The 27,410-nt window shown below is 38.1% G+C and overlaps 1 protein-coding gene across 6 annotated transcripts in view; it reads right to left on the bottom strand.

The window, feature by feature from the left end:
• ZZZ3 (zinc finger ZZ-type containing 3) overlaps positions 1-21,461 on the bottom strand; it is a 101,252-nt gene extending 79,791 nt beyond the window's left edge. For 4 of the 6 annotated variants that reach the window (XM_028102451.2, XM_028102450.2, XM_028102454.2 and 1 more), the window contains exon 1: positions 21,376-21,461. The gene's annotated coding sequence lies outside the window, so the exon portion shown is untranslated. Of the gene's footprint in view, positions 1-20,705; positions 20,798-21,375 lie in introns of those variants that run through there. The other 2 variants (XM_028102453.2, XM_088022385.1) reach the window with 2 other exon arrangements.
• Positions 21,462-27,410: the final 5,949 nt, after the last annotated feature.

The following is a 27,410-nucleotide window of genomic DNA, read 5'->3' as shown; positions in this document are numbered from 1 at the left end:
AATCCACGAGACTCTGTAGCTCTCTGCATTATAATAATTCTATAACACTGTGAATGAAGAACTTTTTCCAGGAGAAAATAAGATAGGTTATGCCTGAAAAACAGATGATACATGATCTTAAGCTAATACTTCCTCCAAAGGGCAGTCAACATTCATGGTTTCCAGAAGTTAAGATAAAGATTTACATGAGAATATCCATAACAACTTTATAATACTTAAACAAAATCTGTGAGAATAGCCCAGTGCTGATCAAAAACAGAAGATATTTTGACAGGTCTATTATTGTTTTCTGTAGTATGTTTCTTGTTTAACAAATGATATCATTTAACACAGAACTACAGAAGAGAGTTTAATACTTCTTTGCAAATCAATCTCCTACAAAGTCATTCCCTCTCTGTGTTCATAAAGAGGGAAAGGATATCCACTTATGGAGAGGTGTGAGGCCTAAACCCAATACAGTGCATAAAGTTTGATACTGAAAGTACCCATCATTGTATTTTTTCTTATCTCCTAGAAAACTTAAGCAAGCCAATTAAATACTTATTATTAAATAAATAATACTGATATGTTAGCAAAGGATTTTTAAGGTCAAAATTAAAATCTAGAATTACCTTTGAGTTTTAGTCATCACAGTATTTTCAAATGTTTAAAAGGAACAAGTCCATTTTTTCCTTTAATAAATAGAAGTATGAGCAAATATGGTCATCTGATTTATGACAAAAGTAAAATACAATACAGTGAGGAAAGAAAGGTTTTTTTTCAAAAGATTATACTGGGTCAACTGGATATCCATATGGAATAGTATGTTTTGACTACTACCTCATGCCACACATAAAAATCAATTCACATAGGCAAAGGATCTAAACACGAAGTGTAAAGAATTCTACTTTTTAGAAAAAAATGAGAACATCTTCATGATCTTGGAGTAGGCAAAGCTTTTCTTAAACCATTCACAAATAGTATTTGAAAAAAACAGATCAATTGGATATTATAATTTAGAACCTCTGCTCTGCAAAAGACATCATTAAGAGAATGTAAAGGTAACCCCAGGGTGATAAAAAATATTTGCAATGAATATTTTGATCAAAGAAAGGACTCAAGACCAAAATATATTCTAAAAATTACTATATACCAGTAATGGGGCACTGGCTCAGTTGGGTTAGCATCTGCCTTTGGCTCAGGTTGTGATCCCGGGGTCCTGGGATGGAGCCCCACATCCAGCTCCCTGCTCGGCGGGGAGCCTGCTTCTCCCTCCCCCTCTTCTCCCTCCACACATGCTCTCGTTCACTCTGCTGTCTTTAAATAAATAAATCTTTACAAAATAAATAAGTAAAAATTCCTATACACCAGTAAGAACTAGACAGACAACCTAATATTTTTTAAATGGGTATGACTCAACCAGACATTTCACACACAAAAAAGAGATTAAATTAGCCAATCAACATGAAATGACACTCTACTTTATTAGTCATCAGGGAAACAGAAATCAAAATCAAGGTGACTAAGATTTTTAAAAAAGACAAAACCAAGTATTGACAAGAATGTGAAACAGTCAACTCTGATATGCTATTGGAAAACTGTTTGGCAATATCAATTTAATAAAAACACACTGTCCGACCCACTCATTTCAATCCTAGGTATATACCCAATAGAAATACATACATATGGAAAAAAAATGCATGCACAGGTATACGTAAAGACATGTACAAGGATGTTCATAGCAGCACTATTTGTGACTGCCCAAATGCTCATCAACAATAGATAAATAATTTGTATTACAAAGCAGTGAAACAAGCTAAAAGTATATATAGCAGTATAAAGCTTACAAGCATACTGTTTTCCCAAAGAGACACAAATGCATACCGTATGTTTGAGAATGATGAAATAAATGTGTGATGACGCAGTTAATTTAAGCATGACTGAGCTCACCTACATGTACACATGAGTGCATACACACAGTGTATGACATAAGCAGCACCAATCATAGCTCCTCCATGAGATCTGGTCTATGGCTAATGAGCAGACAGCCAAACAGACAAGATTCTCTCAAGGTTAGCAAAAATTAAGGTTGAAACTCTCAGTGGCCAAGCAACAGAAGGTAACAGCGCCCTAAAAGGACATCGCTCAACTACTCTCATTTAGTTCTGCCTGAAGCCAGATAAACCACCTGAACTTTTTAATTTCATGAGCAAAAAAAATTCCCTTAGTTGACTGATGACTTAGAAGAAATGAGATGAGAAAGTATCTGTATATCAATCTGAGGTCCCAAGTGGCCTGGTTATTCTTAGAACAGAAGAGCTTGGAAATGATTCTTAGACCAGAAAGACTGATTCATTCCAAGATGCATTAATTGAGCACATGTTATGTATTATGCACTTACCATGATTAAGACACAATCTCAGCTCTGCACAACCATTCATCTTTAATGGACATTTGCAATCTAAGTATATATTAATAATTCAGCCAAGCCTATATGAAATGTCTGATGTAAAGATCCCTCTATTATCTTCAAAGATTTTATTTTATTTGAGACAGAGAGAGAGAGGGAGAGAGAGAGAGGAAATTCCCCACTGAGCAGGGAGTTCAATGCAGGGCTCAGTCCCAGGACCCTGGGATCATGACCCAAGCCAAAGGCAGACACTTAACCAACTGAGCCACCCAGCTGTCACTATTATTTTCAATTTTTATAAATGTTTCATCAACTTGCAGTTTTCCTCACTAAAGATACCTTTCATAGCTAATTAACTATGTACATTTTGAAAATGCTTATAAATAATTGTGATTAAGTGCTTGCTTTTAAATATTAAAGACAAGTCTCACATTTATAATAATTTTAAATTCAAATTCTACAATGCTGTATTTAGAATGGTTATAAATTTGTCAATTAGTTAAGTTTAGGAAAAAAACTAAATTCCCATTCATTTTATTCAGTGATTTTTATCTGTAAGGATGTTTAATTTAATGTTAGTTAAATTTAATGTCAGTTTCTTTAAAACCCAGTCACAGGTAAATTACATAACCCTTTCTAAAAGCCATGCTCCATCCGTCCTAAGAATTCTCAATAGTCTTGATCAACAAAACAATCAAGAAAGACTGACTAGGAAAAGTGTCAAGAAAAAATAAAATAATTAAGACGAGACAAGCCAAGGTGAAGATTAATAATGAGTTAGAACATTTTACCATCCCTCTATCAGGAATGAGTCCTTCTAGAAATATCTAAATGCAAATAACTTGCATCTTAGATCTATAGCAATTCTTCCAAGTTCTTGCATTTTTACTGTCATTCTCTCTCAGAGAGGACAAAAAATTTTCATCAGCATATTTAGCCACCTCTAAGTGGATGTTCCACCACCTTTAAGAATCTATAGAGAATGGGGTGCCTGGGTGGCTCAGTCGGTTAAGCATCCAACTCTTGATTTCTGCTCAGGTCATAATGTCAGGCTCCTAAGATCTAGGGGCCTCCACTCAGTGGGGAATCAGCTTGTGATTCTCGCTCTCCCTCTGGCCCCCTTCACTCATGCACACGCACTCCTGAGTAAATAAATCTTTAAAACGCATGATATTGCAAAACATATTAATGCATTCTCACAAGCATACAGCAACACAATTTACTGTTCCATCTGTGTAGGATACTTTTGTTTTTTAAAGTTTTATTTATTTAAATGATCTCTACACCCAGGGTCGAATCCATGACCCAAAGATGAAGAGTTGGATGCTCTACTGACTGGCTGCACCCCTAGAATACTTTTCTGCCAAGTTCCCTCACCTTTTTCAGTTTTCTCTCAAATATCACCAAATCGGGGGCTTCCCTAACTACCTATGTATGATAATCCCTGCCTCCACACAACCACAATCTCTATCCCTGTTACTCTACTTTCAGCTTTTTCCACAGCACTTATCACCAACTGACGTATATATTAAGTTGAACCTTAAGAAAGTGCCAATCTTCCAAGTCAAAAATGGCCAAATAATAGCAATTTAATAAGGTTCAACCAAATATTTGGTTGTTCTGTCTCCCACAACTTGAATATAAGTTCTACTAGAAGGACTTATCTATTTTATTCACTTTTATAATCCAGAACCTACTCTCAAACTTGATGCCCAACACATATTTATGAAATAATTATTATACAATCATTAGAAACAGCCTTAATATAAAGTACAAATACAGCTCACCCATTGCACTTCACATTCTGGTGCATTCCCTTCCATTCTTATTTACATGTGCATTTTTAAATCAAAATTCACAAACACATATTTACTTTTTATATCCTGCTTCCCTGACCCTCCCCATTCCACTTAACATGTCACACGATTAAAGTCTTATAACTGTTAATAGCTATACAGAATCCTTATAAGTTGTCCCTAATTTAACTATATCCCGTCTCTTAGGACACTTAAGCTGCTTCTGATACTGTACTATTTATTATAAATAAACCTCTGATGAATGTCCTTGTACACTGTATGTCTGTAGCTCTAATTACTTCTTCCAAACAGACTTACTGGGTCACAGGATACGAATTTTTTTAGGCCCCTGATGGGAGACCGTCAGGTTGCTTTTAAGATAAAGCTGTATTTAAGGCACCTGGATGGCTCAGTCCATTAAGCATCCGACTCTTGATTTCAACTCAGGTCATGATCTCAGGGTTGTGAGATCAAACCTTGCAGTCATGTTCCATACTGGGTGTGGAGCCTGCTTAAGATTCTCTCTCTCCCTCTTCCTTTACTGTTCTCCCTGTTCCTTTACGTTACTTCCTTTGCCCCTCCCTCTCTCTATCTAATAATTATTTTTAAAAACCCTTCATTATATTTTTTAAAAGCTGTATTTAACAAAACTTCTAAATTTATTTTAAAGTGACTTTGCAAAAAAATGCATTAAAATATGCTTAGGGGGATGCCTGGGTGGCTCAGTTGGTTAAGTGTCTGCCTTCGGCTCAGGTCATGATCCCAGGGTCCTGGGATCGAGTCCCACATCGGGCTCCTTGCTCAGCAGGGAGCCTGCTTCTCCCTCTGCCTGCTGCTTCCCCTGCTGTGCTTTCTCTCTCTCTCTGACAAATAAATAAATTTTTTAAAAAATTATAAAAAATAAAATATGCTTACAAAGCATACTTTACATAAAAAAGAAGGCTTATAATGCTTTACTAATTTGCTATCACTCATTGTGGCTTTAAATGTTTTAATGTTACTAATGAAAGAGAATTTTAGATTCAGGCTAACTAATGTATTATTTCATTTAATTTTATCTAACAAATTTAATCAACACTTTAATCTTTTTTAAGTCTAATCTGGTATTTCTATTTTAAAAAAGAAAAAACTTCTTTCCAAAAAAGTACAACTGGAGGTGTAGGGATGGGGAGGGGTCTCAGATTTCTTTTTAAATTTCTGTACATCTTTAAAAAGAAAAAAGGGGGGGTTCAGTCGATTAAGCATCTGACTCTTGTTTTCGGCTCAGGTCATGATTTCAGGGTTGTGAGATCAAGCCCCATGTGGGGTTCTGTGCTCAGCAAGGACCCTACTTGTCCCTCTCCCTCTGCTTTCTCCCTTTCCCTCTCTCTACAATCAATCAATAAAATCTTTAAAACCTAGACTTTTAAAAAAAAAATCAAACCTGAAGATGGCATGTCATAAATCATAAATATAGCTGAAATCAATAAAGGTTAAAAGGGACATTTTCTAGAAACTCTAACAAGGCACTTAGATATTCTGCTCAAGGCTATAAAAGGGTTATAAATGCTGATTCTGAGATATTTCAATTTACCTAAGGAAAAAAAATTTTCCCCCTAAGGAAAATTTTTCTATTTGAAAAACCAGAGTAATTTGACATTGGAGGTAGCAACATTTATCAGAGAAACACACAGATGCCAAAAACCTGATTATCAGAACTTCAGATTAAACATATCCCTCAGAAACCACTGCCAAAAATGCAACTTCATTCCACTGTTTTAAGTGCAAGGCCCAACCTCCCACAGTAAGAAAACTCACAGTGTAAAACATTATTTACCAAGGAACACAGGACATAAAAAGATGCCAAGTGTCATCAAACTTCCCTACTGTAAGAGTTCTATGTTCTCCTGCCTTTCAAGAGCTATTTTCTGGTTTTAATACCAAACACTTACCACTGAAGTCCTATATCTTCCTACAAGACCCCTTTTCCCAATCAGTACGTTCATCAGAAGATAAAAGCATCAAAATCTTATAGAAGATACCTAAGTTGGATATTCCAAGTTAAATCCTGCTTTCTATCTAAGCCACTTGATGATTTTTTAATTTTTCATTAAAATGTTTTATCCTTATCCAGAATTAATGTAATTTCATTCAATTTTTTTAAGTATATGTGCTACCAAAGCAAGCACTAAATTAATGTAATTCAAGCATCAATTTCTTCTTACAGAGCTATGGTAATTTCTACAAATTGATGAAAAAGTCAGTACAGTCTCACATATTAAACTAACCACACAAGATGATCTAAATTTTATGATAAAAATTTCATGGTTCTGTATTTCGTAACAAAAGTAGTAAAAATATTTAGGTTTAAAATCTCTCAAAATTAATAATACATGATGTCATTTACATAAAGTTTGAAATCAAAGAAAACTATGCTGTCAAAAGTCAGGATACAGCGCCTGGGTGGCTCAGTCGTTAAGCATCTGCCTTTGGCTCAGGTCATAATCCCAGGGTCGGGACCCACATCAGGGGGTCCCTGCTCAGCGGGAAGCCTGTTTCTCCCTCTCCCACTCCCCCTGCTTGTGTTCCCTCTCTCGCTGTGTCTCTGTCAAATAAATAAATAAAATCTTAAAAAAAAAAGTCAGGATAAAGGTTACCCTTATGGGAAAGTAGAAAGTAACTGGAAGAAGGTACTGCTAATGTTCTCTTTCTTGCTCTAGTTGCTGGTTACTTGGGGAGTGTTCAGTTTCTCAAAATTCACTGGGCTATACACTTAATACTGATAATGTTTTACATATGTACATATGCATGTGCTATACTTCAGTAAAAAAGTTTTTAAAAGTTAATTACCAACAGAATAAGCAAGAAGCCAGAAAACTAAATTTATAGCAGAGATATACCAATAGAGACCAATGCAGCCTGGTACTTTGTTTTTTTCTTTTCTAAGCAACAAACTATTAATCCTGAGATTTTACAAAATCAAACTCCTCTAAAAGTCCCTATCAAATCTAGCTGGTTCTTCCCCCAAATGCAAAGGTTTCTCTTCTTAGTCCCTACAACCATTAAAATCCCTTGGAAGCTCTGAACCAAGTCATCACTTCCTCCTAACTTTGAAACTTCCATCTCTGACCTTCATTTCCTTCTAGTTTTCCTACCTCTGAGATAAATTTTCCAAGTCTCCTCCCCTCCATTTTCTCAGGCACTGTGACTCCTCTCTGCACCCCCCAAATGTACATGTTCATTTCTTATCCTCTCTCCACAGGTAAAATCATTCTAACTCAGATTATTTTAACCTATAAAGTTTTATATCTGTAGCCCCAACCTCCATCCCAAACTTCAATGTACCATATTCCATGCTCTCAATCTAGAGGTTCCAAAAGTACCTTTTATTCAACAAGTACAAATCTCCAGTCATTTTCTTCCTACCCCCAAAATATTATCCTCTCCCTATTTCAACAATCTCAGTGAAAAATATCTAACAATCCAAGCTAAAAAGCTTTCAGGGCACCTGGGTGGCTCAGCTGATTAAGTGTCTGCCATCAACTCAGGTCTTCTTGATCCTGGGGTCCTGGGATTGAGCCCCACACTGGCTCCCTGCTTAGAGGCGTCCCTGCTCCTCCCCCTCCCTCTGTCCCTCTCCCCAGTCATTCTCTCAATAAATAAAATCTTTCAAAAAAAAAAAAACTTTCACACAGCTTAACTCCTTTTCCCACCAATATAATATTTTTTTTGAAAGATTTTATTTACTTATTTGTCAGAGAGAGAGAGAGAGAGCACCCACAAACGGAGCGGCAGGCAGAGGGACAAGTAGGCTCCCTGCTGAGCAAGAAGCCCAATGTGGGACTCAATCCCAGGACCCCAGCATCATGACTGGGCTGAAGGCAGACGCCCAACCGAGACACCCAGGCGTCCCTAAACTAATTATTCTTCTACAATGTCTTGAAAAGAACTGTCTACGTCTCTTTCTGCCCTATTGTTATTGCTCCAGTTGAGGCCATCATCACCCTATCTGAACAACTATAATAGTCTAATTAGTCTGCAGTTACAATCTATTCCTTACCTGCTCACAAAATATCTGTTATAATAAATCCAGCCCTGATTCTGATTTTTTCAGTCCAATTAAAAAAAAAGACAATGATTTTCCCCCATCTTCAATGGAAAACTCTTCTTCCTTAAAGTCCAATTCGATGATTCATCAGAATTAACTGCCTTCTCTTTTGCTCCCACAAGGCTTAATTCTTGTAATACAGAATTTAAAATGTGTAATTTGGCATGTCTATATTCCCTACTTGATTACAGGCTCCTTAAAGGAGCAGTGCAATTCATTTTTTATTCTCTTAGTACAATGCCTTAAAATTGGTGAATTGAACAGAGAATTCTGCTTATACAACTTTATCTGAATTCCATACTTTTTTTTTTAATTCTTTACTTTTAAGCAACTCACACTGTAAGTTCCTGCCTGTGGTTTCAAGCAAAATTTTCAAAGCTGCTTTAGTTATATCTATCCTTGCCAATGAGTTGTTCTGAAATCTTATAAACACAAATATTTAACCCAAAGCATAAAAATATCAAAAACAAGAACAAAAATAGTCCTTTTAGATATATCTCTTAAGTTTGACACAGACCCCCTTTTAACACTTTTTTAAAGATTTGGGGGTTTTCAGTTTTTTTTTAAGTAATCTCCACACCCAACATGGGGCTTGAATTTACAACCCCAAGATCACAGAGCCAGCCAGGCACTCCGCTTTTTAACACTTTTTGAGGTTATTTGATACCTCTTAATGTAATGTTCTTAATGCTGATAAGCTAGTCTTTATCTTTCTACCTCACCTCCAAGGATGGAAAGTGATTTCCAAAACAACTGTTTTCTTTTTCAAGATTTATTTATTTATTTTGAGAGACAGAGAGTGAGCACGCATGCATAACAGGGAGGGGTAGAGAGACTCTCAAGCGGACTCTGCTGAGCAGAGAGCCCAGCTAAGCACAGAGCCCAACTGAGGGCTCCATCTCACCTCCCTGAGATCAGGGCCCGAGCCAAAATCAGGAGTTGGACGCTCAAGGGACTGTGCCACCCAGGCATTCCACCACTAATTTTCTTTTTTTAAAAATAAGATTTTGGGCGCCTGGGTGGCTCAGTTGGTTGAGCAACTGCCTTCGGCTTGGGTCATGATCCTGGAGTCCCGGGATCGAGTCCTACATCGGGCTCCCTGCTTGGCAGGGAGTCTGCTTCTCCCTCTGACCCTCTTCCTTCTTGTGCTCTCTATCTCTCATTCTCTCTCTCAAATAAATAAATAAAATCTAAAAAATAAATAAAATAAAAATAAGATTTTATGTCTGTTTCTAGTCTTGTGGCATAGAGTCACCACCAATTAACAAAAGCTATCAACACTTCTCAGTTCCTTTGTGTCACTTAAATGATATAAAACCTACGCATTAGCCAGATAGGTAGAAAAGGTTCTTGGAATCTAATCAAGTGCTGAGGCAACTTGGGTGGGGTTTACAGAACTCGTTCAAGCAATGGAATTAAAAAGCAGTGGCTCAGTCATTAAGAGTCAGGCCTTCCTCTCAGGTCATGATCCCAGGGTCCTGGGATGAGTCCTGCATCGGGCTCCCTGCTCCGCTGGAAGCCTGCTTCTCCCTCTCCCACTCCCCCTGCTTGTGTTCCTGCTCTCGCTCTGTCAAATAAATAAAGTCTTTAAAAAAAAAAAAATCTACAAAAGGGCACTGTCTTGAAGTTCCATTGTTATCATAGGGACAAGTGTTAAAGGTTCAATGTGCCCCTCTGTGGCTTAAGAAAAAACACCTGGACTAAGGCAGCTCCATAGGCCAATGCAGGGCTGATAATCAGCCTGTCAAGAAATGGTAACTGATCTGTAGTCATAAACTGTGTCACAGCAATTTCAACTTGCTCAAAGGAACAAAACTGTTTCCTTAAGTGACTATTGAACCTCCAAATGCACTAGAACTAAATACTGAAATTAAGTATGTCAAACCCATGATATTAATATGTCTATGTTAGGTTTAAAAGCTATCCTGTATTTTTTTTTTACATTCTTATAATGTTTAAGAGAATTTTAACCCTATAGACTCTGACAGCCTTATGATTCTAAATTTGAGTTATTAACTGACTAGGGCGCCTGGGTGGCTCAGTCAATTAAGCCTCTGACTTGATTTTTGGCTCAGGTCATGATCTTGGGGTTGTGAGACTGAGCCCCGCCAACAGGCTCACACTCAACGTGGAGTCGGCTTGAGATTCTCTCTCCCTCTTCCTCTGCCCCGCCAACTCGCACACTCTCTTGTGCTCCGTCTCTCTAAAATAAATAAATAAATCTTTAAAAATTTACATAAATAAAATTTAAAGGTGTGAGTGTATTTGCTTTGGTTAATAAGCAATACTTCAAATTTAAAGGTGTGAGTGTACTTGGTTTGGTTAAGCAATACTGGAATGTTTAAGAGAACTTGTGACTCACTATATTTACAAGTTTCATTTATTAACTTTAAAAAGAGTTTTAAGTATTTGAGAAAGTCCTGCTTTTGAAATTTTATATTACTCCATAAGGCATATGAAGTGCTAAAACATAAAATCAAGTAAATTAAATGTGTAAATAATTAAGCAATAGTATTAACAGGTAAAATTCAAAGAGCATTTTTTTCAAAAAGCATTTCCCTAGTGCCCAACATTGTTCCAAGTATTTTATAGTATAAATTCATTCATTCAACAGTCACTGAGCATCCACCATGAACAAGGCATCATTCCAGACTCAGACATGAACAAGACATCATTCCAGACTCAGAGAACTAAATCAGTGAACGGAATTTCAATCTTCATGGATCTTATATTTTAATGAGACAATATCAGTTATGATAATTACTATGAAGAAAAACAAAACCAGGGTTAGTGTAGGAAGGGGGTGCTATTTTAGATGGCATATAATAAAGGTACATCAGTGAGCACCATCCACACAAGTCTATGTAAATGATACCTCCTGGAAACTCCCTCTTTAGAAAAAAAGCTGTCTACACCAGGTGACATTTGAATCTGAGAAGAGAGCAAGCAGTGCAAATATATGAGAAAAGTATTACGGGAAAAGAAAACAAGTACACAAGCCATTTTATCTGGGAAAGGTATCTTAAGGGAGAGTTAATCTATTCAGTTAGAATTACTGACTTAAGGGGCGCCTGGGTGGCTCAGTCGTTAAGCATCTGCCTTCGGCTCAGGTCATGATCCCAGGGTCCTGGGATCGAGCCCCACATCGGGCTCTCAAAAAAATAAATAAAATCTTTAAAAAAAACCAAACCAACCAACCTCACAGGTTTGCTTGCTGAAGTCTGCGAACCACTGTGTTATAGTTACAAACAAATCAGAACTCCTTGGTGACATTTTGCTAACTACGGAAGAAAAGTATCTACCTATATATGTGGCTTAGGTCAACTGGAAAATATCCTGACTCATTCCCCAAGACAGCATTTATTCAAATTTAGTGGTAACTCTGTAACAGTTACAAAAGTCAGTTACTCTGGGTGGCTCAGTTGGTTGGGCGACTGCCTTCGGCTCCGGTCATGATCCTGGAGTCCCGGGATCGAGTCCCACATCGGACTCCCTGCTCAGCGGGGAGTCTGCTTCTCCCTCTGACCCTCCCCCCTCTCATGCTCTCTCTCTCTCTCATTCTCTCTCTCTCAAATAAACAAATAAAATTAAAAAAAAAAAAGTCAGTTACTCTCTCCTTCATTCTTCGTGAGAGAATGTTCTCCTATATCATGATGTTGCCCTAAAGTCAAGACATTTAAAGTATCAGAGCAAAAAGAAAACTTTAGAAATTAGGCAAACACTTTGTGTAACATTTAATTTCTACAAAAGCTCAGCAAATAGGGCACCTGGATGGCTCAGTCAGTTAAGCATATGCCTTCAGCTCAAGTCATGATCCCAGGGTCCTGGGATGGAGATGCTGCACCCCCACCCCTACTTGTGCTCTCATCAAATAAATAAATAAATAAAACCTTTGGGGAAAAAATGCTCAACAAATAAAAGATCACTCCAAAATGGAGGTGCATGTTACTCTTAAATTACTCTTGAACAAAATACCTAATTTCAACAGTCACAGGCCATTTATAATATTCTGGCCCTAGCTATTACTGACTGATGGTAAACAAAATTAGTTTATAAAGAAAATTACATGTATCTTCCAGGCTAACCGTGGGACTTATATGAAAGAAAAATTATGTGAAGGAATGCAGTAATAAATCTTTCATCATGCCTTTCTTTAAAATTAAAAAAGTGAGGGGCGCCTGGGTGGTTCAGTGTGTTAAGTGTCTGCCTTCGGCTCAGGTCATGATCCCAGGGGCCTGGAATCAAGCCCCGCATCGGGCTCCCTGCTCAGCGGGGAGCCTGTTTCTCCCTCTCCCTCTGTCTGCTACTCCCCCTGCTTGTGCACACGGGCTCTGTCAAATAAGTAAAATCTTTAAAAAAAATTTGTAAGTGAAATGGGAGGGGTAGAAAAGAAAATAGGGAGAATTTCTGTGAGAAAGTTGCACTTATATTTGAAGCCAGCCTGAAAGGGAATATAAACTAGGTAAAGCTTTAGCTGATTCTCAAATTTTCAGAGCCTATAACTTGATTTTATAATGTGTACACCACAATGTTACACTGTCCATAAATATAAAATAAATACCTTAAAAGTAAAATGGCTTCAACAAACTGGGACTTTTTTGCGGGGGAGGGACACTCACCATATTCTTTAAAATAACAGAGGATACACAGGGTGTCTGTCATAAAAATTAGAATAGGAATCACTGCTTGAAAGGAATTCAAAGAATGAAAAGAAAGCTGCCAAGTCATAGGATAAAAGTCCAAAAAGCCATTAGCTGGTCAGGAATGCTGTACCAAAGTGTACAAAACAAAATTATTAAGTTGGGGGGGGGGGGAAGGCTGAAGTACTGTTGTAGGCCAATCAATGACAAAAATTAAAAGAATCCTGTTTGCCCAAAGAACACTAAAACACAGAAAGGGTCTACCACACAATCTGAAAGTAAGGCTTTTCTTTTATGTCCCCTTCTAAGAGTTCTTGAAATCATGAATGCAACAAGAAAAATATCTAAGTCAAAGTGTTGAGATCTCCAGGTATAAACTACATTGAGTTCTAGGACTTCTAAAGCAGGACAAAAATACAATAATGTTGATAAACAAAATTCAAGTTCAAAAATAGACAAAATTATTCTATGGTACTAGACATCAAAATAGTGGTTTCCCATGGGATGGGGGGGTAGTGTTAATGACCACATTAGGACACAAGACAGTTTGAGATTTTGATAATGTTCTGCTTCTTTATAATGATTACACAGGTTTGTTTATATTGTGAAAATTCACTGAACTGTAAACTTATGAGAACTTTCTGTATTACACTGTAATCATATTTACATTTTCTTTAAAACAGGAAGCAAAGGACATTTCGCCCTCAGAAAATGAAACATTACTGCAAAAACAAACATTAAAACTTTCTATTTAGTGGACACAGTTCAGATTAAGAATTACAGGTTTGGTGTGAGTACAGTAAGATACAGAAGTATTATAAGGTTCCTCAAGGGCTATCAGTAGATAAATCTCACAAACACACACACCTTTCTCAGGAGAAAAAAATCCTGGCACCTCCCTCTATAATACTGTCAAGCTAAATAAAGCATTACTTCACCTTATTTATGAAACACAATAAACCTGCTTTCTAATGGGGAAGTGTATAAGAACTACAAGATGTATTCCTTAAGCTTCTGACCAGTTTTAAAAAAAAGAAAAAATCTAGAAAGAAAAGTATAAGTAACTGGCAGAATACAATTAGCAATTGTTATTTCCTGGACCACTTCAGTGCCATTTTGCAAAATCAACTTATTCCTTACAAAGTAAGCAGAATTCCGGTAGTAATAAAAGGTGTAAATTATGTTCCAATCCCTTTAAATCTCATCCCAATCCAAGGTAGAAAGAGATTCCACCCCAACAATTTCTTCACCTGCAATTCTCTTTATGTGATCCCCAAGCACAGGACACACATTTTTTCAAATGTTTATTTTCAAATATTTATTATGATTTCACAGTCACAAAGTTAATCTCGTTTTTCTTCCTAGCATTAATGTAATCATAACAATCTGTAAACAACACAAAATATTAGTCATTATTTAATAAAGTAATAGCTTTGGAGCCTTCACAGTTTTAAAATGTAAGTAAGTAAAAATAGCTCCCCTTTTTTCAAAATTTATTTTAAGATCTTGAGTAATTATTTTGTAAAGAAAAACAAACCCTTCATAAGCAATAAAAACTTTAGATATTGAAAATGCTCTCCTTGGCACGGATGGTCTCACTAATGCTCACCTGGAATTTCTTACTGATTATTAAATGTCAGTACATGTGCCACACTGCTGTTCTTAACAGTTGAAAAGAAAGGTACTGAGATTCTGTAACTAGAGTCCTAGAACTGCCAATTAGCACTTTTTCATTAAATAGAGGCATATGATGTCAAACTACACATTACTATTTAATAAAAGACACCTTAATCACACATCCTAAACTGTTGATCTTAGCAGTTTATTTCTAATTCCACAAAAATCTACCAAAATAGTTTTTCTCTTTATAGCCTCTACTACTGTACTCTTAAGTAGTTTCATATTTTGTCCAGTCAAGAAAGGAGAGGGGCACGTGGCTGGCTCAGTCTATAGAGCATGCGACTCTTGATCTTGGGCTTGTGAGTTCGAGCCCCACAGTGGGTGTGGAGATTTGCTTAAAAATAAAATCTTAAAAAAAAAAAAAAAAGGAGAAATTACTTCACTTAACCTTACTTAATTCTGTGGTATGGGAAAAGAACTTAGAATTTGGGCTGACAAGAAAAGGAATTATAAAACACTGTTTTGTACAGAATGAGCTTTATTATCCTCAATTTGTAAAGTGCTCTTAAAAATCAATATGAAAACAACTATCACAATAAAAAGATACCAGGTGAAAAGATAGTAGATGTGCCTTAAGAATCTTCTAAAAAACAATACTAACATTTTTTAAAAGTTTGGAATAAAAGTAAAAAAGATTTAAAATGTAAAAATGAAACACAAAACAATGAGCAAATAAAGGATTATTTAACAGAGCTGAGACGATTACCAATTTGGAGGAAAACATTTATACTCTCACTTCACACCAATACCAAATGAGGTAAACAGTTAAATTTATTTAAACTAATTTATAAAAACTAAAAGAGACAGTATTAAATCAGTATTGTTTATTTATTACATTTCCAGTAGAGGAATTTCAGAAGTTCAAAGTAGAACAAAATTAGGTCGAAAGATTTGATTAACATTAATTTCCAAATTCTGTTTATCTAAATTCACAAAAGAAATACATCTATTAATCATGTTTCACCTCGGTAGTAATCTAAGAAAAAAGTGGTATGACTTACACCCCATGAAGTTTTTGTAATACTAATATAGATAAAGAGCAATAGCCACTTCAACATAAATATAAATTGATCCTTTTGGTAAACAGTGTGACAGATATGTTTTAAAAGCCTTTAAAAATACACCTAAAAATCACTTCTGGTGTTGGCAATATACAAGAATACTATATACAGAAAATTATCTTATATATAAATGTTCTTCACACTGTTATTTATATATGCAAAAAATTAGAATAGGGCAATGATACATCTACACATAGGACATCATACAACCACTTATAATTATGGTTATGAAGACTCATTGTGAGAATGGAAAAATGTTACCTAACATTAGATTAGAAAGCAGAACATGGTATTAAATGTTTTATTTGCAAGTATATAAAAGATGTATTTTTTAAATAATGTAAGAAGTACATGAAAATGTTAATATGGTTATATTAATTCCTCAGATTTAAAATTCCCAAGTCAGCCATTAAAGTCATTAAAACACACACACAACACAGTTTATACTTAAATCAAATACTATCATTACTCTAACAATGAAGAGAGAAAAAGAGTTTAAATTAACATATTAAAAGAGACTGAAAAGGCAAGCAAAGCAACAAAGAAAATCCACTACAAAATGAAACATTTCTCACCTCAGGACACTCACCAGTGCTAAGGACGGAGACTTAGTATTAGCATTCAAAACTATAGAACTGAATTATATGAACTGGTCATTGACAAATTCTAATTATTTGCTTCGAAAATTCCTTTATTAATAAAGGCGCTAGTCTTTAGACAACTGCTTATCACTGATATCAAATATTAAATGTAAACGGAGCCTTATCTGGGAGGTAATCCCTTGAAATAATAAATAAGGAAATGAAGAAATAGATAAAAGCAATAAAATAAAACAAAGGAAATGCCATACACAACAGCATCATTTTTATTTGGTTTCAGACGAGTTCTGTAAGTCAATTTTCCAGAAAACTGAAAGCATTAATTAACAAAGCTTTGAAAACATTTACTCATAACCATCTTTTAAAAAAAGACACCAACTCCTTACTTCCTTAAACACAATACACAGAATAAAAGTTCATGATTAAGATCATCGTGTGACACACCATGTACTACACTGTTCTGCAATATTGTGATTCCCTCACAAGTTAATGGTAACAGGACTGTATGTCTCTGTGCAATGGCCTTAAAACACTTCTTCTATAGTTCCATCTATTTTTTAATAGCTTTTCTTCCTTTTCCCTTGAAATAAAATAACATTTCAGCTGTCAGTGTGCCTAACTCCAACAGCCAATCCTGTGGCTTATCATCTGCGGGCTATAAAATCAGGTAACTAACCCTGTTGGTGCTGCAAAACTTCTTCACTCAACTTAGGAGTTTCTGAAGAAAAACCACAGGCTTTTGGTACTTGATTACAGTTATTCTGAAGGCTCAGGATTCCTGCTGTTTCAAATGGCTGAGATCACTAACACTCAAAAAATGTTGGTTGAATTACTGAATATAACTTACAATGGAGTTCCTAATAATAATAACTGAATAGTTTGATAGTCTCCTCAGGAAAAGTTACTGAACTCACTTGTCTCTGACAAAACAAAAATTACCTACCTAAATGAGAAAGAACAGCTGAAAAGAAAAAAACAGAAAGAGGTGAGAAGGACAAATTCAAACAAAATAGCAAAGTCTATACTTCCATGGTGTTAGAAGTCAACACTTAAAAGACTTTGGGAAATACTCACTGATCAGTACTTTTAAAGTATAATTACAGTGGTTACCAGAGTATTTAACCACAGAAATTTGTACCACAGTGTATACCACATCTATATTAAATACTACTTTAAAAATCAAAAACTCTTCCAGCAAATATTCCTTGCAGTTAAATCCAGACTGAATTTTCATATGAAATTAGCTAGGTTTTTTTAAAAAGCACCTGCAACATATTTTCACTGACATTTCTGGTCAAGTCATTTCCTATCTCTCTTGGACACTGGTTCAAGAGGTGAGAAATAAAATTTATATTCTTGATGTAACTAATATGTAACATAGGTATCAACACCATATAGTTTACAAAATTATAGGTCTATGGAAATTAGCATTGTTTCAGATCCCAAGAAAAAAATCCAAGTGAGGACAGATCAGTACTGTATTATCACTGTTATTAATTTCCTCTGGTCACTGAAGTTCATCAGCTCTCACAGATCACTTTTATGACAATTTGAGAAAAGGGAAAATAAATTTCTTAGTTATTTAAGTTTTACTCAAGCAAACTCAGATCACGTGAGATACATGCCTCTTCCTCCTTAGATTTTCTCAGTATATTTCTACCCAGTACCTCAAATAAGTACTAGTCTCTAAAAGACTGGCCTCTTGGGCGCCTGGGTGGCTCAGGTGATTAACCGTCTGCCTTCGGCTCAGGTCATGATCCCAGAGTCCTGGCATTGAGTCCTACATCGGGCTCTCTGCTCAGCAGGGAGTCGGCTTCTCCCTCTCACTCTCCCTCTCTCTCAAATAAATAAAATCTTAAAAAAAAAAAAAAAAGACTGGTAACTCTCAAAATCCACTACCAAAAAGTTTATAAAGCAAAGTTGTAAGAAACATGTATTATCGCAAGAATGAGATGCACACAGGAACTACCTAAGGCCCAATTACCAAGCAAAACTTTGTAGATATCTTTGCAAAGGCCATTACAGAATTGTGACCTTAGAGTCCATTGTCATTTTCACAAATTTTCTACTTCTAAAAATAAAATGTACTCAGCAAATGTTACTTAACAAGAGCTTTACCTAACTAAAGAATTCACAAAATTTCAATTAAGTATCAAATTCAGTTGCTGACTTTCTATGACAAGTGATATCAAGCAATTTTTGAGATAACTGGAAACCATTTAAAAAAAGTTTTAAGAGGAAAAAATTGCCTGGAATTACAGATTCCAAATTCTGGTCAACTCAAATTGCCCTCCAACCATAATGAACCTGCTGCCTAGTCTTAGATCATGGCTCTCTCAACCTTCTACCATCCTCTCCTTTCTATGCAACTTCAATTTCATCTCAGTATCCAACTACACAGTCCCCTGTCTCCTTTTCCTCTTTCCCACATCAAACCTCTCAAGACTTTCATTCCCCAACGTTCCTACTTGAACTATTACAAAAGAAAACCACACTGCCCAAGAGTTAAGTCACTTTCATGTGACTGATAAGTAATACTGCTAGTAGGTTTGGGGGGGGGGAATTAAAAAAAAAAATCACAAAATGCTGCTTAGCAACTTCTGAGTTGTACATTTGTTTGTATTAACTAGTGATATACCTACCACTCTTCTGCTGAGTTCACTAAATTGCATAGTCAGAACTATTTACGCTGATAATTTTTAGAACTTCTGGAAAACTGGGGCGCCTGGGTGGCTCAGTTGGTTAAGCGACTGCCTTCGGCTCAGGTCATGATCCTGGAGTCCCTGGATCGAGTCCCGCATCGGGCTCCCTGCTCAGCGGGGAGTCTGCTCCTCCCTCTGACCCTCCTCCCATCTCATGTGCTTTCTCTCTCATTCTGTCTCTCAAATAAATAAAATCTTAAAAAAAAAAAAAAAACTTCTGGAAAACTACCATACACATACTTGGATTATAATTTAGAAAATATAAGTATCACAAAATATAAGCATGAATATAAGGATAAATATATAACACAAATACTAAACATAAAAATATAAAGCTCAACTGATACATCCTTGTTTCTTTAAATCCTATTTTACATGGATTTCATTTTGGTGCAAAGCTAACCAGTATACTAAATCTCTAGGACAAAAATAATGCTATCCCTCAAGATACTTTCACAAAACCATTATCACCAAAAAATCTGTACAAAGAATTTTCTTTTTAAAAAGCAAATATGCATGTATCTGTCAAGACAATAGGCATTTATCACTAAATAAAAATTTAGCTGAGTAGAAAAATTTTTACTGATTGCTAATGTTGTGATAGTGTATCTTAAAACACCACTCCACTTCCTCCTCTTCGTTAAAAAAAAATACATAGAATAGTACACAGCTACTGCTAAGAACGGTTACAGAGATTTAAGACTGAGTAAGGCAACTTGGCAGAGTAACAGGGAGCGTTTTACTCTATATACTTCTCTGTATTAAGTGTAAAGGAAACACCTTCATAGCTTAACAAAAAATTATGAGTGGATTACCTAGTTATCTGACTAGCTTTGTAATTAACTTCCCACTACGAATACTAAATAAATTCAAAGACTGTTCAAGAATATGAAAAAAAAATACACTGTAAATTCATTTCTGGTAAGACATCGAAAGTTGGAGAAAAATTAATTTTATGTCAAACTTATTTAAAGAAAAACCAAACCTTGATACCAAAGTTTATGAAGATAAGTTCGGTTTTAACTAAAATTTTGATTTAAAACATTCCACTATTACTTTAAACATGTGACCCAAAACCATCCTTGAACATCAAAGATGGCAACCTCATAATATAGTAATCAAAATCATATCGATAATTATGAGTTAATAGGCACGCACAAAAAGATTAAAAAAGATTTTATTCTGACATCAGGTATTGTCAGAGATATAAGCGCTCCTTCCAAATACTGCCAAAAATTATTGTAAATACAAAGTCAGTCAGAATCATGAGGAAGTTATCAATGACCAAGTAAGTGGGAGTAAATGATGCCCAGAGAGAAAAAACAGAAGGCGCTTAGTTTTAAGCGTCTGAGAATGGCCAGAGGAGAAAGGTACTGCAGCAGAAACAAGCGACAGAATTGGTTAACAGGTCTGGAATTCTTTAGAAAATGGCAACAAGGGGAAAAACTGACATGAACGTTTGAAAGTAAGAGCAACAGTATCCAACGGAATCGTCACGACTGCGCGAGAATGGCTCTGAACTTCCAAGGGAGCGGGACGGGGGTGGAACTATCACTGCGCGGGGGAAAAGGAGCCGGGGCTGAGGGGTGCAGACGCTTCTGCAGGTGGCGGAGCGCCCGCAGGGGGGTGGGGAGGAGGACCGTGTCGCCTCAATGGGGTCAACGTAGTCCCCTCAGGACTAAAGGAAGCTAACCTAACACGTCTCCCGGCACCAAGAGGCACTCGCTCCCGGCCCCTCCCTAACAACTTGCCTTGTAGAAAGAGCTGTGGGTCCCAGGCCCCCGGAACCCAAGGCTTCGCCATCCAGGACAACTGCTCTGCCAACAAGGTCCCGCGAGAATCGAGAGATCTCGCGATACAAACCCACTAGCATCTCGCGAGTTTCCTCTAGAACCAACATGGCGGTACAGGGAAATCGGCCTTTCGGAACTTGGAAAGTGCTTCATTAACGGACTGGAGAATGTGTAGAACAAGGAAACAGCAGAAAGGCTTTTCCGCCTTTTATTTCTCATCTATCCCCCCTAGTAAAGAAAAGCGGTAGAAAACCCTAAAACCTCCAAAGATTACGGTTATACCACACAGACAACATCCCTTTGCCTCAACCAGCCTCCCAGCCTGTCACGTGGAGGCAGATTCTCGGCGTGCCCGTCACGTGGACCGCTCGCTACTAAGCGAGCGCGCGCTTGTCCTCCCAAGAGCCCTCCCCGCCCCCCTATCGCCCGCGCACACGTGCGCGCGCACCCCCACCCCACGTGGGGGCTTCGCCGTCGCTGCCGCCGCCGCCGCCGCCTCCAACCCACCCCCTCCCGGCACTCAGCTCTAAATCCGGGTTCCAAAGTCGATGGTGCCCCGGGTTCCCTCCTCCTCCATTCTCCCTCCCCCATGTCTGGCCCCCACCACATGCCCCGAGCGACTGCTCACCTTTCAAGCGGGGCAGGGCGCCGGGAGCCACTCGGGGAGGCGCCGCCGCCGTGGCCGCTCTCTGCCCCCGCCACGGCACTTGCCCGGGTGGCCGCCGCAGGAAGCTCGACAGCGGCGCCGCGGCGCTTCCAGGTGGGTCCCCGCCTCCCGCTCCTGCCACTTCCCGCAGCACCAGCGGCTCCTTCCGGTCCCCTCCTCTTTCCTCGCTGGGACGGACGGGCGGGCGGCGGCGGCTGCAGGCGGGCTCACTACACCGCCTGCTGGTAACCGCGGCCCGTGCAGCGCCGGAGGCCTGGGAGATGCCTAGGTCCGCCCCCGCGGTCAGCCCTCCTCCCTGCACGAGGGTTGGTCTTCTGAGGGCAGGGCCCAGTTCATACCCTGCAATAGTCTTAACTTGGCCCTTTGCTTCTGTAGGGGAAAGGCGTCACTGTAGCCCCGCTGTTGGAAGTCCGCTCCATCCTGCCCTTTGTGGCCTCTTGAAAAATTTGGACACGCTAGCTCCCTTAGCGGTGTGGTCTCAACTATATATGGATATTATATATGCTCTTGCCTACTTCATCTCCAACCACACGACCCCCAGCTCACCCCTTTGGCTTTGTGGCTGTTCCTACAACGCGCAGGTCTCTGTCCAGTTCAAGACTTTCAGCTTGCTTTTGCCTCTGACTAGAACTCTTCAGTTAACTCGTTGATGTTCAATGCGTACTTCAACTCCCTTCTCGAAAGTCATTATCTGAGGCTTCCAGACCACTTTATCCAAAGGAGCACGCTCACACCACCGCTCTTTCTTTCTTTACCTGCGTATATTTCTTCCTAACAGTTATCACTTACAGACTTTGTCGGTCTCCTGCCACCAAGAAGGTGAGATCCATAGAGGCAGGGACTTTGTAACTTTTGCTTATTGCTGTGTCCCCAGACCTGTGTCAGGCACAAAGAAGTCTTAATAAATACTATATTAAAACATGACAACAGGGGCTTGTGGCTGGCTCACTCGGAAGAACAGGCGACTCCTGATCTTGGGGTTGTGAGTTTGAGCCCCACCTTAGGCATAGAGATTATTTATATAAATAAATAAACTTTAAAAAAATAAATGAAACATGTTAACAAACTACATTGGGCATGCAGGAAAATTAAAGCCCAATAAACATTCATGGAGATAAGTACTTCCCTTGGGTTCATAGTTCCATTGACACTCTCACCATTTATGAGCTGTGGAAAAGCTGAGCTAAATCTCCTTCCCTGTCTAAAGTTAGAAAATTATATTCCAAAAAATATAAAATCCAGAAGCCATTTTAACTGGAGCTCTCCTGCATTTGTCAAGTACTGCTACTTCATTGCTTTTGTTTTCCTTGTCTTTGGAACTTTTTTTTTCATGCAAGTGGATAACGTGCCTCCTTTTTTTTTTCTTGTAAGTTATTAAATGGTTGAATTGACTTTTTATATTTGTTTTAGTTGAGAGTTCAACTCAAGATAACATCTCCTTCCAGACAAAAGGTGACAGGTATATTTTTATATTAACACATCAACAAGCCTTTACTGAACCTAATTGGTTCCAGGCCCTATTCTAGGACTAGAGTCACAAAAATAAACAAGGTTTCCCTACCTTGCTCTATATACTTACAGAACCAAGTTTTTTGTATAATAACCGTAACAACCATCTCTTCTAGAATCCTATGCGGCAGGCAATATGCTATGTACTTTTTATCACTTATCCTATTTTAATCTTCCAACAATCCTGAGAAAGATACTATTAATGTCTGGCACCAAAAGTTACTTCTCAGATACACTTCAGAAATGAAGGACTTATTACCAGCAGCCAGGAGTGTTCCATAGACAGCCATGAACTGTCAGCCCCTTCTGGTGTTGTTCAGTGTCACACCTTTTCCCAAGGAGGCCACATCCAAAATGACTGATCAGTGTAGAGCCACTAGTAGTATCTATCAGGACTGTTGAAACGGGGGGCGCCTGGGTGCCTTGGTTGGGCGTCTGCCTTTGGCTCAGGTCATGATCCCAGGATCCTGGGATGGAGCCCCACATCTGGCTCTCTGCTCAGTGGGGAGCCTGCTTCTCCCTCTCCCTCCCACTTCCCCTGCTGTGTGTGTGTGTGTGTCCATCAAATAAATAAATAAAATCTTTAATAAAATCTTCCTTGTTGGAAGGACTAGCCCTCTCACCTCAACATGGGACAGTTCTAGTGGATCATCCTATCTGTAGAACAACTTGCATCAGCTGATGCATTCCATTAAGATTACATCACGGCTTGACTTCTTCCTCTGCCCAATTCTTCCCTAACCTCACAAATGATGATCCTAAGAGCATTTCCAAATTAATCTGCACACCAATCATGTAAGTATCTGGTTCCTGGAGAACACAACCTGTGACTCTTCACATTTTTCTGATGAGAAAAATGGGCTTAGAGAGGTTATGTAATTTGAACTGCAGAGGCTCTATGTAGAGATATAAATATTGTGGGAACAGAGGAGGTTTGGGAAAGGCTTTTTACAAGGGTTGGCATTTGAGTTATAGCATGAGTTTGCAAAGCAGAGAAAAAAGACTTGTCAACTGAGGGAACTGCATGAATGAGAGTGTACAGGAATGTGAGAGGGGAACTACAAGTAGCCCCAAGTGGCTGGGTTCTAGGGTCTTTGGAACAAGCACTGAAGAAGTAAGGGGGAAAAGACCAGTTCATTGATGGTAAAGAAGATAGCAAAGGAGAGAAAACTGTAGGCTTGGGTGTTGATCCTGGCCAAGTAGAAAGGGCTAAGAGTCCCTCAAATCTTCAATTATCTAAGAGAGGGAAAAGGAGCTCCCTTGCTCTCAGGAGGAAACACAGCCAAGCTCACTGGTGAAAGTCACTCCCTAATTATGGTATATCCTGTTTGCCCTTTGTTATTTTCATCTAGGATCACAGAATACTGAAGATGGAAGAGACTTCAAGATCATCTAATTCAGGGGTTTGTACAATTTTACTGAAGCACTGGCGTTCCTTTTATAAACACAATCTTATGCCAGAATCCAATATATATAATCCAAATAAAATGACCTGGGAATTGGCAACTACTGACACCTCCCTTGTCCCTTACTATGGCCTTTAAGGCACTGCCTCAGAACGTGTTTGGAAAACCATTGATGTAGCTCATTCATTCGTTCTTTTACTTTTTCTTTTTTTTTAATAGACTTGATAGGAGCTATACTGGTGCTGGAGATATAGTACTAAGCAAAGCAAGCATAGACCCTACCCTTACAGATCCTGTAGTCTAGGGAGGGAGGTTGACATTCAAGAAATAATTACACAAATACTGTACATAAGTTCAAACTGATAAGCACCATGAATAAAAAGTACAGGTCACTATGAGAGTATGTCCATAATACCCCAAAGTACATGTTCTAAGGTCTTTAGAAAGAAGAAAAAGGGAGGACTTCCTGAGGAAGTAACATTTAGGCTGAATGAGACCTAATGTATGAATGTGCATTTAGGACTTAGTCAAAGGGTGTGGAAAACATTATACAGAGAGAGAAGAGTTGATGCAAAGGCCCCTATGAGAATGGAACTTACAACTACTTATTTGCTTACTACCAATACTACTACTATGACGAGAGATAAGCTACTTTTTCTATGTATATAAGATATGAAATAATGTATCCTAATTGCTATTGTTTTAGATCATATTTTCCATGTCATATTATTCAGAAGCCCCAAGTGGTTATGTAATTTATTTAGCCATTTTTCTTTTTGGGGGTATTAGGCTACTCTACTTTCATGCTATTACAAATGACTGGTTTGATGAATGCCCTTATATTCAAATATGTATCTAGATATTTGAGGGGCTAAATCTTCAAGATTTGGGTAGCTGATTGAATGTGTTGGTATGTTAAAAGAGAGTCTAGGATTCCTGGGTTGTGTGACTGGGGAGATGGAGGTGTCATTGAGGACCACAGGACTTTTACTACTTTTAGTAAAAGTAGGAGCAGGCTTAGGGGTGGAAATGATGTGTGCCATTAGGGTATACTGAATTTGAAGTAGCTCATACATCCAAATGAAGCTGCCCAGGAGTCAGTAGAATATATGTGTCTGGGATGCAAGCCATAGGTCAGAAGTGGAAGTACAGATTTGTGAGTCTTCAACATATAAGCAGTAACGGGAACCTGGGTCTGGATTAGGTTTTCTAGGGAGAGCACAAAGAGTGAGAATTGAAAATGTATGTAGAACAAAACCTAGAGAAACTCAAACATTTGGAGGCAAGGAAAAAAAGAGACGACTATAGAGGAGAAACAAGGGGCCAGAACAGTAAAAGAAAAACTGGATAGAACGGTACCCCCAAAACCAGGGAGGAGGTAATTTGAAAGAGAGTCATCAACATTAAGTTATTAGAGAAATTTGCCAGCCATCTATTTTGTGCCACACACTGTGGTAAGCACTAGGAGTAAACAAGACAAATCCTTTTGGTGCTTATTGTCTAGTAGGGAAGATGTTGTTGTACACCACCTAAAAGACCAAGATATTTGGCATACTTTTAAAAAAATTATACCTTGCTTATTTCTAAAAACACGTGGCTTACAAAAAATTAATAGGCAAAATCAAATTTAAAATAATTAAAATGGGAAAATTCGGACAACAAGAAAACAGAAGAATAATGCACAGAAATACATATTCTAGGGTCCTGAACACTTACTTTTTTTTTTTTTAAGATTTTATTTGACAGGGAGAGAGAGCACAAGTAGGCAGAGAGGCAGGCAGAGGCAGAGGGAGAAGCAGGCCTCCCGCGGAGCAGGGAGCCTGATGTGGGGCTCGATCCCAGGACCCTGGGATCATGACCTGAGTCAAGGCAGACGCTTAACGACTGAGCCACCCAGGCACCCCCTGAACACTTACTTTAATTCTGGCAGATGTTGTAATAAGGAAAAACAAGATCAGTTATGATAGTCTCAGTATCCATAAGATAGTAACAAATCAGTTGCTCAGAGGAAGAGTACTAAGACCAGAGATAAATTTGTCCTACAATTTCTCAAAACAAGACTGATAGTGAACTGTATCTTCAACAGCATCTTTATAGTAAATCCAACAGCTAATTTTGTGGGGCTCTTTATTACAACATCTCTTCACCTAGGCTAAAGGCAATTTTTTAAGCTTGGAAGAGGTAAATAGCATAGCCCAGGTAAGAAACTCTTACAGTCTAATTTAGCACAAGGAAAGATTTAAAAGTTTCAACATTTATTATATCACAGATCCTGAACCACTATTCTTTCATTTTCTACAATTCATTTACAGGGTGAAGATTTTGAAAAAGTCCCTCAAAAGGAATCTAGAATGAGAAAATCATCATTTTGCAACCTGTAATGAAAGCACTGACTCAGGCAGTACTCATCAGTAGATAAAAACTATTAGTGGAAAAGTTGATCAGTAACTTTACAATGGAAGAAGTGGGTTCTCACCATCTGAACCCAGATCAATCCTTGTATCATTAAAAGTGGAACAACCAAGTATTGTGTGACTCCCTCCTACTTCCTTCCCCTTGCTTCACCAGGCTGATAAATTTGTTAGATGGTTATATTGGTGTCTCCCAATGAACTGCCTTTTGGTATTCAGGCCTTCACATAGTTCCCTCCCAACAAGATAGCAGAAATGACACTATGTCAGTTCCAGTCCTAAACTTTTAGAAGCTGCAGCATTTTCTTTCGCCCTTTTGGAATCCACTGCCATCCAGTAAGATAGATCAGGCTGTCCTAGAGAGAAGCCACATGCAGAGCTCCTGGATGATAAGATCCTAGAAAGACAGAAGCCTTGATGGAGATGAATGTTGTGGCTCAGCCAAGAGCACCAAGGCCCCAGTTTTGTTAGGAGCCTTTTTGAACCTTCCAACAGTGTGTCTGCCAGCTCAGTGCAGCCTCATGAGCGACTCCAGACAACCCACAGAATCATGAAAAATAATAAATCCTTATTTTAAAAAAGTTTTGAGGGCTCTGTTACGCTACAAAAACATAGTCTTCAACCTGAGTAGCATCAGGACTGGTTAGCGAACTACACCTGCTGCTATATT

Source organism: Eumetopias jubatus, unplaced genomic scaffold (genome assembly GCF_037043125.1).
Source record: "Eumetopias jubatus isolate StellerSeaLion01/CBP00866 unplaced genomic scaffold, mEumJub1_p1.0 scaffold_4, whole genome shotgun sequence".
Taxonomy (NCBI): Eukaryota; Metazoa; Chordata; class Mammalia; order Carnivora; family Otariidae; genus Eumetopias; species Eumetopias jubatus.
Note: the sequence above shows the minus strand (reverse complement) of the source record. Positions and strands in the feature narration are given on the sequence as shown.